Source organism: Dunckerocampus dactyliophorus, chromosome 5 (assembly GCF_027744805.1).
Source record: "Dunckerocampus dactyliophorus isolate RoL2022-P2 chromosome 5, RoL_Ddac_1.1, whole genome shotgun sequence".
Taxonomy (NCBI): domain Eukaryota; kingdom Metazoa; phylum Chordata; class Actinopteri; order Syngnathiformes; family Syngnathidae; genus Dunckerocampus; species Dunckerocampus dactyliophorus.
In genome coordinates, this window is record NC_072823.1 from 30407501 (window position 1) to 30422283 (window position 14783).

Below are 14783 nucleotides of genomic sequence, written 5' to 3' on the forward strand. Positions count from 1 at the left end.
GAGGTAGTGTTCTGTGAGTGGTGTAGAATTAAGCAGGCCTATTAACTTAGCTTTCCATTTAGCTTTACACTATATCTCCCCAGTGTCTAACTCTTCCTCTGTTGGTCTCATTAGCTCTAAGGCTTCCTCTGTTGGTCCCATTAGCAGTGTCACAGTGCCCTCTACTGGTCAAGCATGTACAGTAGCAGTATAAATACTGATTGAGCGACTACAAGGCAAAATAAAATAAAATATAGACCAGTCAGCTTGTGTTCGTATCCGCGAGTGTTCGCTAGTCGGATGTTCGTAAGTTGGGGACCTAGTGTATCATGATATATGTATTTCTTTAAAGGAGAAAGTTTGCGTTACTTGAAGGAATGGTAGAATCTCAGTGTTTCCATGATGCTTACCAGGCATTGTATACAGTGCAGTTAGCAAGCCAGTTTGCATACAATTGACCCGGCATGACCCTTCATTTGGATAAACAACAATTTTTTTTTTTGCTGCTGAATGACTGACGTAAAATACAGATATAGATATAGATTTATTCATATGATATGTTGTGGAAAATAATATTACTGAACATGCATACCGGTATGTTTGAGATTGCAAACAACGTATTGTCTTCCCCAAAGCATATGATATTGTTTCAGTGTTGTTGTTTTTTTCAGTGTGTCTGTGGGTGTATGTGTTTATGGTGATCACACATTATGGTTATCACATATTATTCCTGTGTTTTTGGCACGGAGTGTGTGAGTACCTATCTTTGGCACTTGGGTTCTCCAGTCCTACCTCCCCTTTACTCTGCCTGCTGGGCGATCTCGTACAATTTATGTAGAAACAAACCAAACACAGCTTCTCATCACTGCATTAAGCAGCGCCAAGAAAACCATTCTCATCAATTGGAAATCAAGGAAGAAACTGAACATAGCTCTTTACAAAAATCTTTTGTTAGATCATATAGCTATGGAGAGAACATCTGCTGAATCTAAGGAACAAATGTCTGAATTTCAGTCTATATGGGCACCAATAATTCATTCCCTGACCTGACTCTCAGGGGGGTGAGGGCGTCTGTCTCTGCCCCTGGGGGTCTCGTTCATCTGGCATGGGGTGTGGTCCTGGTCGCTGGGTGGCCCTGGCACCTCGGGGACGGGCGGGGGCGGGCTTGGTGTCCCGGGTCTTCTTTGCTGGGCTGCCTGCCTGGAGGGGCTGGTGGGTGGGGTTGGGGAGGGGTCCGGGTCGCGTGATGGGGCGGGGGCGGGGTGGGTGGGGCGTCCAGGGGGCGGCGTTGGTTGGCCTCCGAGGTGGTGGGTGGGCGGGGTGCTGCATCCTGCGGGTGCCGGGCGCCTACTGCTGCTGGGGGGGCCCGTGTGCGGCTGGTGGCGCTGGCTCTCCCTCGCCTCCTTTGCCTCTGGGGGTGGGGCGGGGTCTGACCTGGGCCCTCCTGCTCGGCTGCCGCATGGGGTCGTCCGGTGTGGGGTGTGGGGGCCGGCCTCTCCCCCTGGTGGGGGCGCGGGTGCCTGAGCCCAGCTGCCCCCGTGGAGCTATCTGCCCTGGGTGGGAGGGTGGTTTGGGTTGCCCCTTTTTATTTATTTATTTTATTTTATTTTTTAAAATTAAATTAAATTTATTTATTTTATTTTATTTTACCGATTTATGTGTGTGGTGTATATGTGACAGGTGGGAGCTGCTTGTTGTCCTTCGGCACCTGTGGCTGTCCCCCGGGTGACTGGGGGCGCGGAGGTGGGGGTCGCGGATGTGCGGTTTAGGCTCGGGGTGGGGCGTGCGTGGTGCTGGGGTGGGGGGGGATCCCTTGCTTTCTCCCTTCAGGGACGGGGCCGCTGTGGCTTGGTGGGCGGGGGGTGTGGGGGCCGTGGGCGGGCGGCGTGGTGTTCTTCTGGGTGGCTTTGGCCGGGGGCTTGGGTGTGGGGCTGGCAGGGGGCTGGCAGGCGGTCCCTGCTGCCTGTTGGTGTCTGGCTGGTCTCTGCTTCCTGGCCGGTGGTTGTCTCTCTCCTTCTAGGGTTTCTCCCTTGGCATGTTGGTGGATGGGCGGGGGGTGGAGTGGTGGCCGGTCTGCGGCGTGGCGTGGGCGGGGGCATCTGCTTGGGCGCCGGGCGGGGGGCCGCTCTCTTCGTGGGCCCTGTCGTGCGGTGCTTGCTTCTCTGTCCCTCCCTGGCACCTCTGGCTTGCGTGCTTCGTGGTTGTGGCCGTGCTCCGCTCTATGTGGGGTCCGGTGCTCTTGTGGTTGTCGTGGTGTTGCTCCCTTGCTGTGTTGGTATGCGGGAGGCGCGTAGGCACGGTTCCCGCTGTCCTGGTGGCGGTCGGATCTGCGTTGGGGCATGTGGCTGGTCCGTGGTGTTTGGCGGTTTGGGGGTGGCGCTGTGGACGCTACCTTCGGTGGGGCTCCGGTGTTGGGGGGCGCTGGGGGTATCGCTTCTGGGGGGTTGGGTGGGTCGGACTGGGCATCCTGGCGGGCCGGGTAGGGCCTGTGGTGTGTCCTGCGGCCTGTGGCTCGCCCGAGCCTGGGCTGTGGTGGGTGGCCGGTCGGTCATGTGTCCTTGGTCCCCCCCCTGCTCGGTTTGGGCGGCGTTGGGGTGTGGGGCCCCCGTCCTTCCTGTGCCACTGCACCACCTCACATATATATAGGACTTTGGGGGGTGGCCTACGGTCGGGCGTGGTTGGGGAGGGGAGCTGCCTTGCGGGGCTCCTTTGCTCCTGCCGTGCCACTGACCTGTTGCCCCCCAATTTTAATCGCAGAATAGACACTTAGGGTTTGGGGGGGCTGGTCAGGTGAGGGACCCTCCGAGCGGCAGCTGTCCCCCGATTTTAATTGCATCATTAGCTATCATCCACATACACTCCATATACATGCACACAGATACACCCCTCAGGGACACACAGACCAGCTTTTCGTAGCTGTCCTCGTTTATTTCATTTTATTTATTTATTATTTTTTAAATTGCATTATAGATACAATCACACCTTATCACATACACGGGTGGGGCGGGCTGGATTGGGATGCCTCACGCACCGCGGCGCCTGCCCGCCAGGGTCGCTGCCCTGTGGGATGCCTATGTCTGGTTCGCCTGCCCTTCCCTGGGGTGGCCCTCTGGGGCCTGTTGATGCCGGGGCTTGCGCCGGGGGGGGGGGGGCTTGCGGTGCTTCCCCTGGACTGACGCGTGCTGCGGGCGCCTCTGCACTCTTGGGGCGGGTTCGGCGGTCTCCGGGGGTCGTTGGCGATGCTGCGGGTGGCCCGTGTGCCGCCGTAGGGGCTGGTGGTTGCTGCGCTGTGGCGGCTGCTGGGGCGCCGGGTCGGCAGGTGGGTTGGGGCTTGGTCATGCTTGCGGGTACTGTGGGCCTGGGTGGGGGGGGGCGGATGCCCTGGGGCCGGCCCCTTGGGGGGGGGGTTGTGCTCTGCCGGGCGTTTGTCGCCGTTGCGCTTTGTGCTCTACTGGGCCGCTGTCTGTGTCCTCGCCTCCATCGGTCTGTCTGCGGGCTTGTGGTGGGGCTCCGGTGCGCGGGTGGTGCGCTGTCGGCTCTGGTGGCATGTGGCTGGTCTGGCTTCTGGTGGTTTGTGGGGTCCGTCGGCTGTCTTCTGCTGGTCTTGCCTTCTCGGCTCTGGTGCTTGGCCTCCCTGCGGCTTGGGGTGCGGTGCTCCCGCTCCCTCTTCGGGGTTTGCTGGCCAGCGGGTGTCGGTTGGCGCTGTGTGGTGGTTCGCCTGGCTGCTCGCCCGTTTTCCCGCCCGCCTTCTCAGTTTCCCGCTTTCCTCCTCGCTGGCTCCCCTGTCTGCCTTGCTGGCGGCGTCCTACCGTTGGGAGGGTGTGGCCTGGTGTCTTCCTGCTCCCCGGCGGTCCGCGTTCTCCGCGCCTGGGTTCTGGATTGTATGTCTGGGACCCCGGGATCCCCGGCTCCGCTGCTCCTTGGGTTACCAACGGGGGATAGTGTGAGGCTTCTGGGTGTCGGGCAGTCGACCACTGTGTGTGTGCGTGCGTGCGTGCGTGTGTGTGTATTGTGTGCGCGCGCGCGTGCGTGTGCGTGCGTGTGTGTGCGCGCTTGAGTGCGTTGGAGTGTGTATGTGCGTGCGTGTGGGGGCGTAGGGGTGTGTATGTGCGTGCGTGTGGGTGCGTAGGAGTTTGTATGTGCGTGCGTGTGTGTACTTTTATTTATTTATTTATTTTAGTTTTTTATTTTGGGGGTGGGGGTCGGGTGCTGGGTGGTACATCTCTGCCGCCCGTGCCTCCGCCGGGTGGGTGGAGGGTGTGCCTCCTGATATCAGTGATATCAGCAGTATGACTATGTTTTTTTTTTTTTACAATGATCATCACAGTAATTATCATTCTGTTCACTATCATGGATAATCATTTCATTACTACAATTATGTGTGACTGTTTCAATGCAGTATTGTCATTGTGATCACTATCATAGTTCATCATTTCATTACTACTATTATGTGTGATTGTCATTGACAGCATTGTCATTGTGGTTGTTGATATTGTTTTGTCCTTATGTCCTTGTTCGTCTTTATAGTTGTCACGAACATTTATTTGCTGATGTCGTTCTGTATGTTTCTGTTGTTCTGTTCTGTTTGTCACAATTGTTGTTGTTGCTGCTGTTGTCCTTGTCTCTTGTCTCTCTTTTTTTTGTCTCCCCCCCCGAAGGGACGAAGGTTGCGTTACTTGAAGGAATGGGAGAATCTCCCCGCTTTTTAATGTAAAATATAGATGTTCTGCGAGCTTCTTCATCTGCTTTGTACACTATGTACGCTGTGCCAATGTGGTCGAGATATAAGTGGTAAGATGGCGTCTCTTTGGCTTCAGCGGCTTGTACGGGCGGGTGCGACGTATGACCTATCCAGATATATTATACAGATCAGTGAGTATTTCTCTGTGGTTAACCATATATTGTTCCGTTAGGACAAGTATTGGTTTGCGTCTGTGTAGGCTCTCAGTCGTACAGGAGTTGTCCATCGAGGAAAAGGCTTCTTGAGACGTCATCTGTACTTCTGTGTAGAAGGTGTAAAGATGAGGAATGCAAAGAGCACTACATTGGGGAAACTAAGCAAATGCTCCAAAAAAGGCTTTATCAACATCGCAGGGACAATGCTAGTGGTCCTCAATCAGCAGTACATCTACACCTGAAAGCTACCAATCACTCTTTTCAGGACAGCGAGGTAAAGATTTTGGCCAAAGAAAACAGATGGTTTGAAAGAGGAGTAAAGGAAGCTATTTTTGTCAAACAACAGAACCCATCATTGAATCGGAATGGTGGTTTGAGGTTCAATTTGGACCCTGTGTTCAGCAGGTTACTGAGACCAAAACCCACAGCTCTTAGTCTTGCAAATGAGGTGAAGGCAGGGCCGAGCCAGAACAATAGATGCTAACAAGCCAGTATCAGAGTCGTTCATACCCAATTCAGGGAGCGACACTTCCCTTTTATCGTAGGTGTGAATAACAGGATAGGATTATACCACTGCTCCGCCCAGGCTTAGTGTAACGAACCAATAGGAGGAGGGTGTTGGCACACCAATTCCGCCCACTCTTACTATATTTAAGGCCTAAGCTACCAGCACTTATTAGTTTGCTGACGAAGCTCTTCGGATGAGGAGCGAAATGTCCGACACCTTCTACACAGAAGTACAGATGACGTCTCAAGAAGCCTTTTCCTCGAAGTATTGGTTTGGTTTAATTTATTTCGAACATGCATATGTCCGAAAAGGAGTAGGAAGAAGCAGAGCTTATTTAATCCTATCCCCTTTTTGAACACATCAATTGCTAATACATACATGTGTGTACATACACATACAAACATGCACATACATATATTTACACTTACATCTGCACCTACACAAGTATGCACATATATACATATACAGTATACACATATACAGTATACAGGTACACAAATGCTAAAAAAAAAAAAAAAAAAAAATCCTCCCCCCTTTTTTCCTCCTTTTCCTTTCCTTTTCCCTATCTATTTATCCTGTCCTTCCTCTCCTGTTGATATCCACATCTTCTTTGGTTTTGCACTGCTAGTGACGCTGGGTTTGTATACAAGAGTTCCTTTTATTAACTATGTCAAGGTTATTGCAATTATGCTTATTGTCATAGTAATATGATCTTTAATATGCATCCAGATCACTGATGTCTTGGACAACAAGCACTCTTGCGACTCCTGGACTTCCTTTTAGTTTGATGTAGATTTTCCCGTTAGTGCTCCAAGTGTTTTGAATCTTTCCTTGCTTCCTCCCCACCCAGCAAAAATTGGTTGAAAAGACGTTGAAAAGACATCATGACCATGCGTTGAAACAACGTTTAGATTTGGTTGAAAAGTGAAAGGTGAAAAGCCGTCTTTTTCAGGACGTTGAAAAGACGGCACCATGAAGACGTCTCTTTGCGGTCCAAATTTGGTTGAAAAGTGAAAGGTGAAAAGCCGTCTTTTTCAGGGCGTTGAAAAGACGTCACCATGAAGACGTCTCTTTGCGGTCCAAATTTGGTTGAAAAGTGAAAGGTGAAAAGCCGTCTTTTTCAGGACGTTGAAAAGACGTCTCCATGAAGACGTCCCTTTGATGTCCAAATTTGGTTGAAAAGTGAAAGGTGAAAAGCCGTCTTTTTCAGGATGTTGAAAAGACAGCTCCATGAAGACGTCTCTTTGCGGTCCAAATTTGGTTGAAAAGTGAAAGGTGAAAAGCCGTCTTTTTCAGGACGTTGAAAAGACGTCACCATGAAGACGTCTCTTTGCGGTCCAAATTTGGTTGAAAAGTGAAAGGTGAAAAGCCGTCTTTTTCAGGACGTTGAAAAGACGTCTCCATGAAGTCGTCCCTTTGATGTCCAAATTTGGTTGAAAAGTGAAAGGTGAAAAGTCGTCTTTTTCAGGATGTTGAAAAGACAGCTCCATGAAGACGTCCCTTTGCGGTCCAAATTTGGTTGAAAAGTGAATGGTGAAAAGCCGTCTTTTTCAGGTCGTTGAAAAGACGTCTCTCCATGAAGACGTCCCTTTGCGGTTCAAATTTGGTTGAAAAGCGAATGGTGAAAAGTCGTCTTTTTCAGGTTTTTGGAAAAGACGTCTCCATGAAGACATTGCTTTGGTGTCTAAATTAAACGTGAATTAATTATAAATAATCACAAATTTAGAACAGAATTTTAACCCTTTAAAAAAAACAAGACAATTTAACAAAAAAATGTATCAATAAAACATTTACTGTTCTCACATGGACAACAACAAAATAATCTTATATCCAGAAGAACATGATATAAAGGATGTAAAACAAAAAAATAGACTTCAATACAGTCATGACTGTAGATAATACTGTACATGAAGTGAAATCTTTCCATCTCATATCACAACTGATCAGGGCCAAAACTAGTGTGGACCGATGAACTCAAACAACCGAAGTTCCTCCCTGATGTTTCCTCGTCAATGCTGCTCTGTGAACATGAGGAAGGTGATAGTTAATAAATACAATTTTGACATGAACTGCACGTATTGTGTATATAAAATCATATTTTTTTTTCTAAAATAGCATTTGCAAGCAGTAATTTACACATCCAGTGCAACGTTATCATTCATTTGGAGTTGTGTTTGTCACCCAACAAATGTCCAATACAAGTTGTGGACACACCTGTTTTATTTTTTAAGATAGCCTCCACCACCAGACCGCCCAGGACCATGTTTGAAATGGTCTGCCATAGTACGTGAAATTTCATGGTCTGTGGCTTTGCTGTCCCACCTTTTGACAGCAGCTATAATAACAAAGAAAATCATAACATTTCTTTATTCCTAATTACACAAAACAATCAAATGAACAACAAAAAAAATGTGTACGTTATCGCATTTCAAATTTCTAGACAGAAAAATCCATTAACCCCCCCCCCCCAAAAAAAAAAAAAACAACCAAAGTTGTGAAACTCCATATGTACCTGTCACAATGGCGTAAAGTTCTGTCGGTTGGAATGCCCTTTTGGAACCGTGGCCCTACATATTGAATGAAGACATCAGGGAGTTTGTCATCAGCCTGAAAAAGTAGCACAGGAGGTGTCTACACTTACTGGTAATCAGTTAACTTCTTGTGCTATTTAAGAGCTGGGGAGAGACGATGACAGGTGAGGTTTGGAGGAATATTATGTTTGATGTTCATAAAAAGTGTTTACATCAAGTTGTCATGTCCATATTCATGTTCTCTCTCTCTCTCTCTCTCTCTCCCCATCCCTCTCAGCTGCCGAATGTTTTTTTTTTTTTTTTTTAAACCTGTTTTCAGGTGGTGCTAAAACTTAATCAGCACTCCCTCAAGTCCATGCCCTTTTTAAAATTGCAGTTAACTCTCTCCAAACAACTGCAGCTACAGAAACACTTGTGCCCTCTGGTCAGGCTACCTGACGCTAACGGCGAAAAGGAATGGTGGGCATTTATGAAGGTGTGGTTGTCAAGCAGAGGTGGAGATATTTGAATTAGGAGCATTGTGAGCTGGCAAATTACATAGCAAGCCAATCAAATCCTTAACAGCATGTTGACTCTCATGGAGTCTGATCTGGGCAGACCACAAAAAATGACTCGGTTGTTTGAGTTCACATTTTGTGGATTGGTAGACACACCAGATATCCAAATATGGGTGCTACAGCAATGGAAACGTGAGCTTAGCATAATATGTCCCCTCTAAAATGAGATGTGGTTATTGATGATGTGATCAAAACCTTCAAAATACATACTATTTTTTGGATATTGTTTTAAATACTGACCATGTCATATTTTTATTCTGGGTGTTATTCTACTTTACACTAGTCGACTACTCTTAATTAAAATGCGTCTGTGTAGGCTCTCAGTCGTACAGGAGTTGTCCATCGAGGAAAAGGCTTCTTGAGACGTCATCTGTACTTCTGTGTAGAAGGTGTCGGACGTTTCGCTCCTCATCCGAAGAGCTTCGTCAGCAAACTATTAAGTGCTGGTAGCTTAGGCCTTAAATATAGTAAGAGTGGGCGGAATTGGTGTGCCAACACCCTCCTCCTATTGGTTCGTTACACTAAGCCTGGGCGGAGCAGTGGTATAATCCTATCCTGTTATTCACACCTACGATAAAAGGGAAGTGTCGCTCCCTGAATTGGGTATGAACGACTCTGATACTGGCTTGTTAGCATCTATTGTTCTGGCTCGGCCCTGCCTTCACCTCATTTGCAAGACTAAGAGCTGTGGGTTTTGGTCTCAGTAACCTGCTGAACACAGGGTCCAAATTGAACCTCAAACCACCATTCCGATTCAATGATGGGTTCTGTTGTTTGACAAAAATAGCTTCCTTTACTCCTCTTTCAAACCATCTGTTTTCTTTGGCCAAAATCTTTACCTCGCTGTCCTGAAAAGAGTGATTGGTAGCTTTCAGGTGTAGATGTACTGCTGATTGAGGACCACTAGCATTGTCCCTGCGATGTTGATAAAGCCTTTTTTGGAGCATTTGCTTAGTTTCCCCAATGTAGTGCTCTTTGCATTCCTCATCTTTACAGTGGATGGAATAGACCACATTGCTCTGTTTCTGGTTTGGAGCCTTGTCTTTAGGATGCACTAATTTTTGTCTCAGGGTATTTACTGGTTTGAAATAGGTAGGAATTTTGTGTTGCCATAAGATCCTCTGGAGTTTTTCGGAGACCCCCGCTACATAAGGGACTACCACTCCTCTCCTTTTTGCTTCTGTGGGCTTTTGGGTTTCTTTCCCTACTCTCTTCTTTTGACATTTGTTGACAAGGCTCCAAACCAGAAACAGAGCAATGTGGTCTATTCCATCCACTGTAAAGATGAGGAATGCAAAGAGCACTACATTGGGGAAACTAAGCAAATGCTCCAAAAAAGGCTTTATCAACATCGCAGGGACAATGCTAGTGGTCCTCAATCAGCAGTACATCTACACCTGAAAGCTACCAATCACTCTTTTCAGGACAGCGAGGTAAAGATTTTGGCCAAAGAAAACAGATGGTTTGAAAGAGGAGTAAAGGAAGCTATTTTTGTCAAACAACAGAACCCATCATTGAATCGGAATGGTGGTTTGAGGTTCAATTTGGACCCTGTGTTCAGCAGGTTACTGTGACCAAAACCCACAGCTCTTAGTCTTGCAAATGAGGTGAAGGCAGGGCCGAGCCAGAACAATAGATGCTAACAAGCCAGTATCAGAGTCGTTCATACCCAATTCAGGGAGCGACACTTCCCTTTTATCGTAGGTGTGAATAACAGGATAGGATTATACCACTGCTCCGCCCAGGCTTAGTGTAACGAACCAATAGGAGGAGGGTGTTGGCACACCAATTCCGCCCACTCTTACTATATTTAAGGCCTAAGCTACCAGCACTTATTAGTTTGCTGACGAAGCTCTTCGGATGAGGAGCGAAACGTCCGACACCTTCTACACAGAAGTACAGATGACGTCTCAAGAAGCCTTTTCCTCTTAATTAAAATGTTCATTTAGTTGACAGGGAAATTAGCCACCAGGAACATCCCTCGTTGTGATGAGATTAGAACTGTTCAATCTTACCATGTCTGGATGTTGAGTGTCCTAGAGTGGAAGGTGTAGGACTTTGATGGCTTGATCGGTGACTGGAAGAGTTGGGACGCTCCCTTCTAGAGCAGGACTGCCCTGGAACACCAACATGGCACACGTGGGACAGGAAGATAGGAAATTGCTTTGAATGATTACGTGAACTGAGGAAAAGCTATGTAAAATCAATTTCCCTCACTTTTCCAAGGCCTGGAAATGACAATTTTCTAATTCTATGACTGTTCCAAGGTTTTCGTATGTGTAGGATTTCTGTATTAGTGCACTTTGTTTCTACACCCTTCCCCAAAAATAGGTTGCCAACAATGTCTAAGTTGATATCTTACCATATCTGGAAGAAGAGCGTCTGGGAGTTGAGCCCACTGATGACTGAGAACAAGAAGTGGAATATCCTCCATCACTTCCATGACTTGATTGGTGATCGGGGGGATCAGTTGGAACGCTCCCTTGACCTTGACAACCCTGTAACACCAAGATGGCATGTGTGGAACAGGAAGACAGGAAAATGCTGTAACTGAGAAAAAGACATGTTTTAAATACATTTCCAGAACTTTCCAGGCACTGATACTGTATATTTGTATGTGTGACACAAGCCTGATGATTACTACATACCACATCTTACCATGTCTGCTGTCATGTTCACTTTCAGCATCCTCTGGATGAATTTGGCAGCCGTCTAGTCCAAGTACACACGTCATTATCCATGGTGGATTCTGTAATCAAATATCAAATGCAGCTTATGAAGCTTATTTCACACCAATACAGATGGCCTGACTTTTATTCAAGCTTTGAATTCAAGTCATATATAACTTTACTGTATATTATGCAGTGTGATTATGTGCACAGGGCCTCTTCAAATGGCGGCCCGCCATCTTTTAATATGTTTATTGTGTGTTTTGACTCATTTTAGCAAATACACTGGATTATTCCCCTAATATATCTTTGTGCTCCAGCAGATTTATTTACATTTTTTTAAATTAATCTGTAAAATCTGTCTATTGTGGTAGCCCACTGGACTTACCCTTAGGAGTGGTTTGATCGATGGTAGCAGAAGCAAATTCGTTCTTCTGGATTTCAGGAGGCTTTGGATATGCATGCAAACCTGTATCCTTATCTAGATATAAAATAGTCAAAACAGAATTCATATATCACTGTTTGCAAAACTTTCTAATAAAATAATTACTTGAAAAAAAAACAGAAAAATCTGATTTGACCTAGATTCAAGCAATTTATATCTAATCAATTGTTTTTTTTCTTCGCCGCTGAGATATCTTCTGACAGAATTTGTCCTAAAATTGCTACATAAATTAGCCTACTTTTTGCAAATTAAACAATATACAGTACAGTTTTAAGTTGAGAACATTTACCATCAACAAAATCATATGCCCTCTTCTTTACATGTCTCTTCCTGATTTCTTCTGGCACGATGGTGGAACCCTCATGGTCAGTTTGGGCTGATGAAGTGTAGTTATAGTCTTCACAATCTTTCTCATTGTCTAGAAAAGTCATGCCCAAAGTTAGGATGCACCAAATGTCAAAACAACCTTTTCCAGCAGTAGTTTATTTATGCATCATAAAAAAAGTTAAATGACATACCTGATATTGTCTTTATTTTCACAAGTGGGAACGTGTTCCAGTCATCGTCTGGGTCCTTTTTTTATGGGCTGAATGCACACTTTTCTTTGGCCATCGCACAACATTTCCTTCTTCCTATATCCAGTTTTTTGGGGTAACACCCTCAAACTGTTTGTGACCCTCAAGCCAAACAGCCTTTGCATAAACCATTGTCTGTAACACAGGCAAGGAGAACAGCAAGAGTAGAAACTCGACATTCATCTTATAAAATCTAACACTGTTTTAGTACAAAGTGCATAAGTGTAAAAATGATTTTAGTTTAGTCTCAAAAACAAAGCTTTTTAAAACTCATTCAGAAAACACGTCTCTCAAGTAGGTCAACTTTATAAAGTAGAAGTAAATTAAAAAGAAATATGTTCATAGCATTTATACACTGCTCTTCCATGTCTACTCGCGGGCTGCAAAATATGACCGGGCAGGACACAAATGGCCCGCAAGTTTGACACCATTGATCTAACTGCACCCAAGCCTTTTTTCATAGATTCTGCAGAAAATGGTCGCTAGCTGCATCTAGGAAACTTTACAAGTGGAAATTCAGCATCTGTGTGGTCAGAAACATTTAATTTGACACCAACATTATTCAAATCCGACAATTCTATCAAATTTGATGTCGAAAATTTGTATGTTGGAAAGTGGCGGGCACCTGGGAAAATGGCGGCCATCTTAAAATGTTCCGTGGCTAACGGGCTTTTTTCGAAAAATGGTCCAGTATTCATGTCAATTTCGGTGCTTGCATCACTATTTGAAAAATTATCTCACTTATCTACTACACTATGGGTCGCATGTAGGCAGAAATATGGATACTGGTCGCATTTCGCTGCCGTGTGAACTACTGCGTTAAAATATTGTGCTTGCAGCTAACCTGTAGATAGACAGTTTGCAAAGATAACTTCAACCAGTCATTCTCGATTAGCATCCATTAGCGCACTAATGTTAGCAAGACCAAAATTCAGTCAAGCACACGTTTTATACTACAAACTATAAGAACGTGATACTTACAATGTGCCTGTATCCGTCGCTCTCGTTCTTCAATTAAGTCCAATATGTCTCCCACTTCTTTTGCCGCTTCTTCAGACTCCAAGTTGGATTTGAGTGACGCATGCGCAGCCGAGTACGTAAGACGCTGTCGATCGTCATCACGTGGGTGGTACATCCTTTGATTCGCTGATGGCTTCTCTGACCGCAAAATGATAACCTAGGTTTGATTCTATTGGTCCTGACGGTTCCAGGTGTCAATCACCGGAATCCGCCATTCTGAGCCGGAGTGAGCAACTGTTGAACAGCTGGCTGTAATAACGCAGCAGGGCGCAATGCGCACAGGCAGTTCGTCACTATTTTTAAAATCACAAGCGGTTTTTAGAGCCCCAGTGAAGTTTAATTTAAATGAATTTTTTTTATAAATTGGAACCGAAAAAAAATCTCAATTGACGCTCCAGTTAAATGTGCCATGGAACGCCTTTACGCTGTAGTTTTGCTCTGCTTTATTTTAGCAGCATAAAACTTTGCACATGTATTGTTAGAAGGTTATTACACGACTTCTTCAGTATTTAGGCTTGATCAGCCTATTTTCCAGGAGAATAGATAAAAGTGATTTTTTTCAAATATTTTCCTGTGCTGCTCTGCATTTACTCTGACACATCAACAGTGATGATTACAGATTAAAGTGTTAGCTTTCTTTTGATATCAAGATTGATCACATGAGTTTATATTTACAAAGTTAACTGTTTAGTTTGGGCATGTCATTTTTGGGCAGAAGCGTAAAAAAAATAGGCCTCTGAATATTCTCATTCATCCAGGTCATTGTATTCTCAGTGCATTCAATCGATCGTAACTGATGTGTCCCACCTAGTCTTTGAGCATGAACTGGACTAGAGCTGTCCTATCTAGTCTGACTGGTGTGTGTCCCAACTAGTCTTTGAGCATGAACCCATAAAGCCTGCTTGGATGAAAGGCAAAACGTCCTCTAAGACAACCCGAACAGTCCACCTGCCTCAAAAAATAGAGTTTCAATAAGTAAATATATAAATCGTTTGCATGTGAGAGTGAATGGTTGTTTGTCTATATGTGCCCTGCGATTGGCTGGCGACCAGTCCGGGGTGTACCCTGCCTCTCGCCCGAAGTCAGCTGGGATAGGCTCCAGCATGCCCCCGCGACCCTAATGAGGAGAAGCGGTATAGAAGATGGATGGATGGGTAGATCATTTGTAGATATTAAGCAAAAGTGTATCATTAATTCATCCATTATCTGGTTCACTGTGGATTGGGGGCTGTGGGAGAATGGTACTAATCTGATGTCATTACCTGCCGCATGCCGAAGTTTTCCAACCTCAGACATTTTGACCTTGGCTCATTCATTTTATTTAAGAACCACAAAAGTGCAACATCCCCCATTATATACATTGCTAAATTGGTAGAGGAAGTGTTCATGATGGAGGAAGGTAGGTCAAAGTTAAGCAGGAAGAAGTATTGTGGTGCACAAAACCAAAATGGGTTATATGCGGTCCGAAAAATATTAGTTTGGTCCAGATCAGATGTACGGACTCAACACAGCCCAAATTCCAATTTCTATTTTTGGGCTAAATTTGGACCAACTCAGACGGGCTAAACTCAACCCAATTTTCAACATCTATTTTTGGGTTAAA

The 14783-nt window shown here is 45.7% G+C and overlaps 1 long non-coding RNA gene across 4 annotated transcripts; it reads right to left on the minus strand.

The window, feature by feature from the left end:
* Positions 1-6836: 6836 nt before the first annotated feature.
* LOC129182013 (uncharacterized) lies at positions 6837-13419 on the minus strand. 4 transcript variants are annotated; one of them, XR_008570551.1, is made up of 10 exons: positions 13142-13419; positions 12104-12295; positions 11875-12003; positions 11529-11621; positions 11130-11220; positions 10834-10969; positions 10487-10588; positions 7896-7990; positions 7598-7718; positions 6837-7403 (listed from the first exon to the last, which is right to left on the minus strand). It is a non-coding gene; the product is annotated as an uncharacterized LOC129182013 (long non-coding RNA). The 4 variants fall into 4 exon arrangements; XR_008570552.1 differs by having other exon boundaries at positions 7896-7950; positions 10834-11021; XR_008570550.1 differs by having other exon boundaries at positions 7598-7705; positions 10834-11021.
* Positions 13420-14783: the final 1364 nt, after the last annotated feature.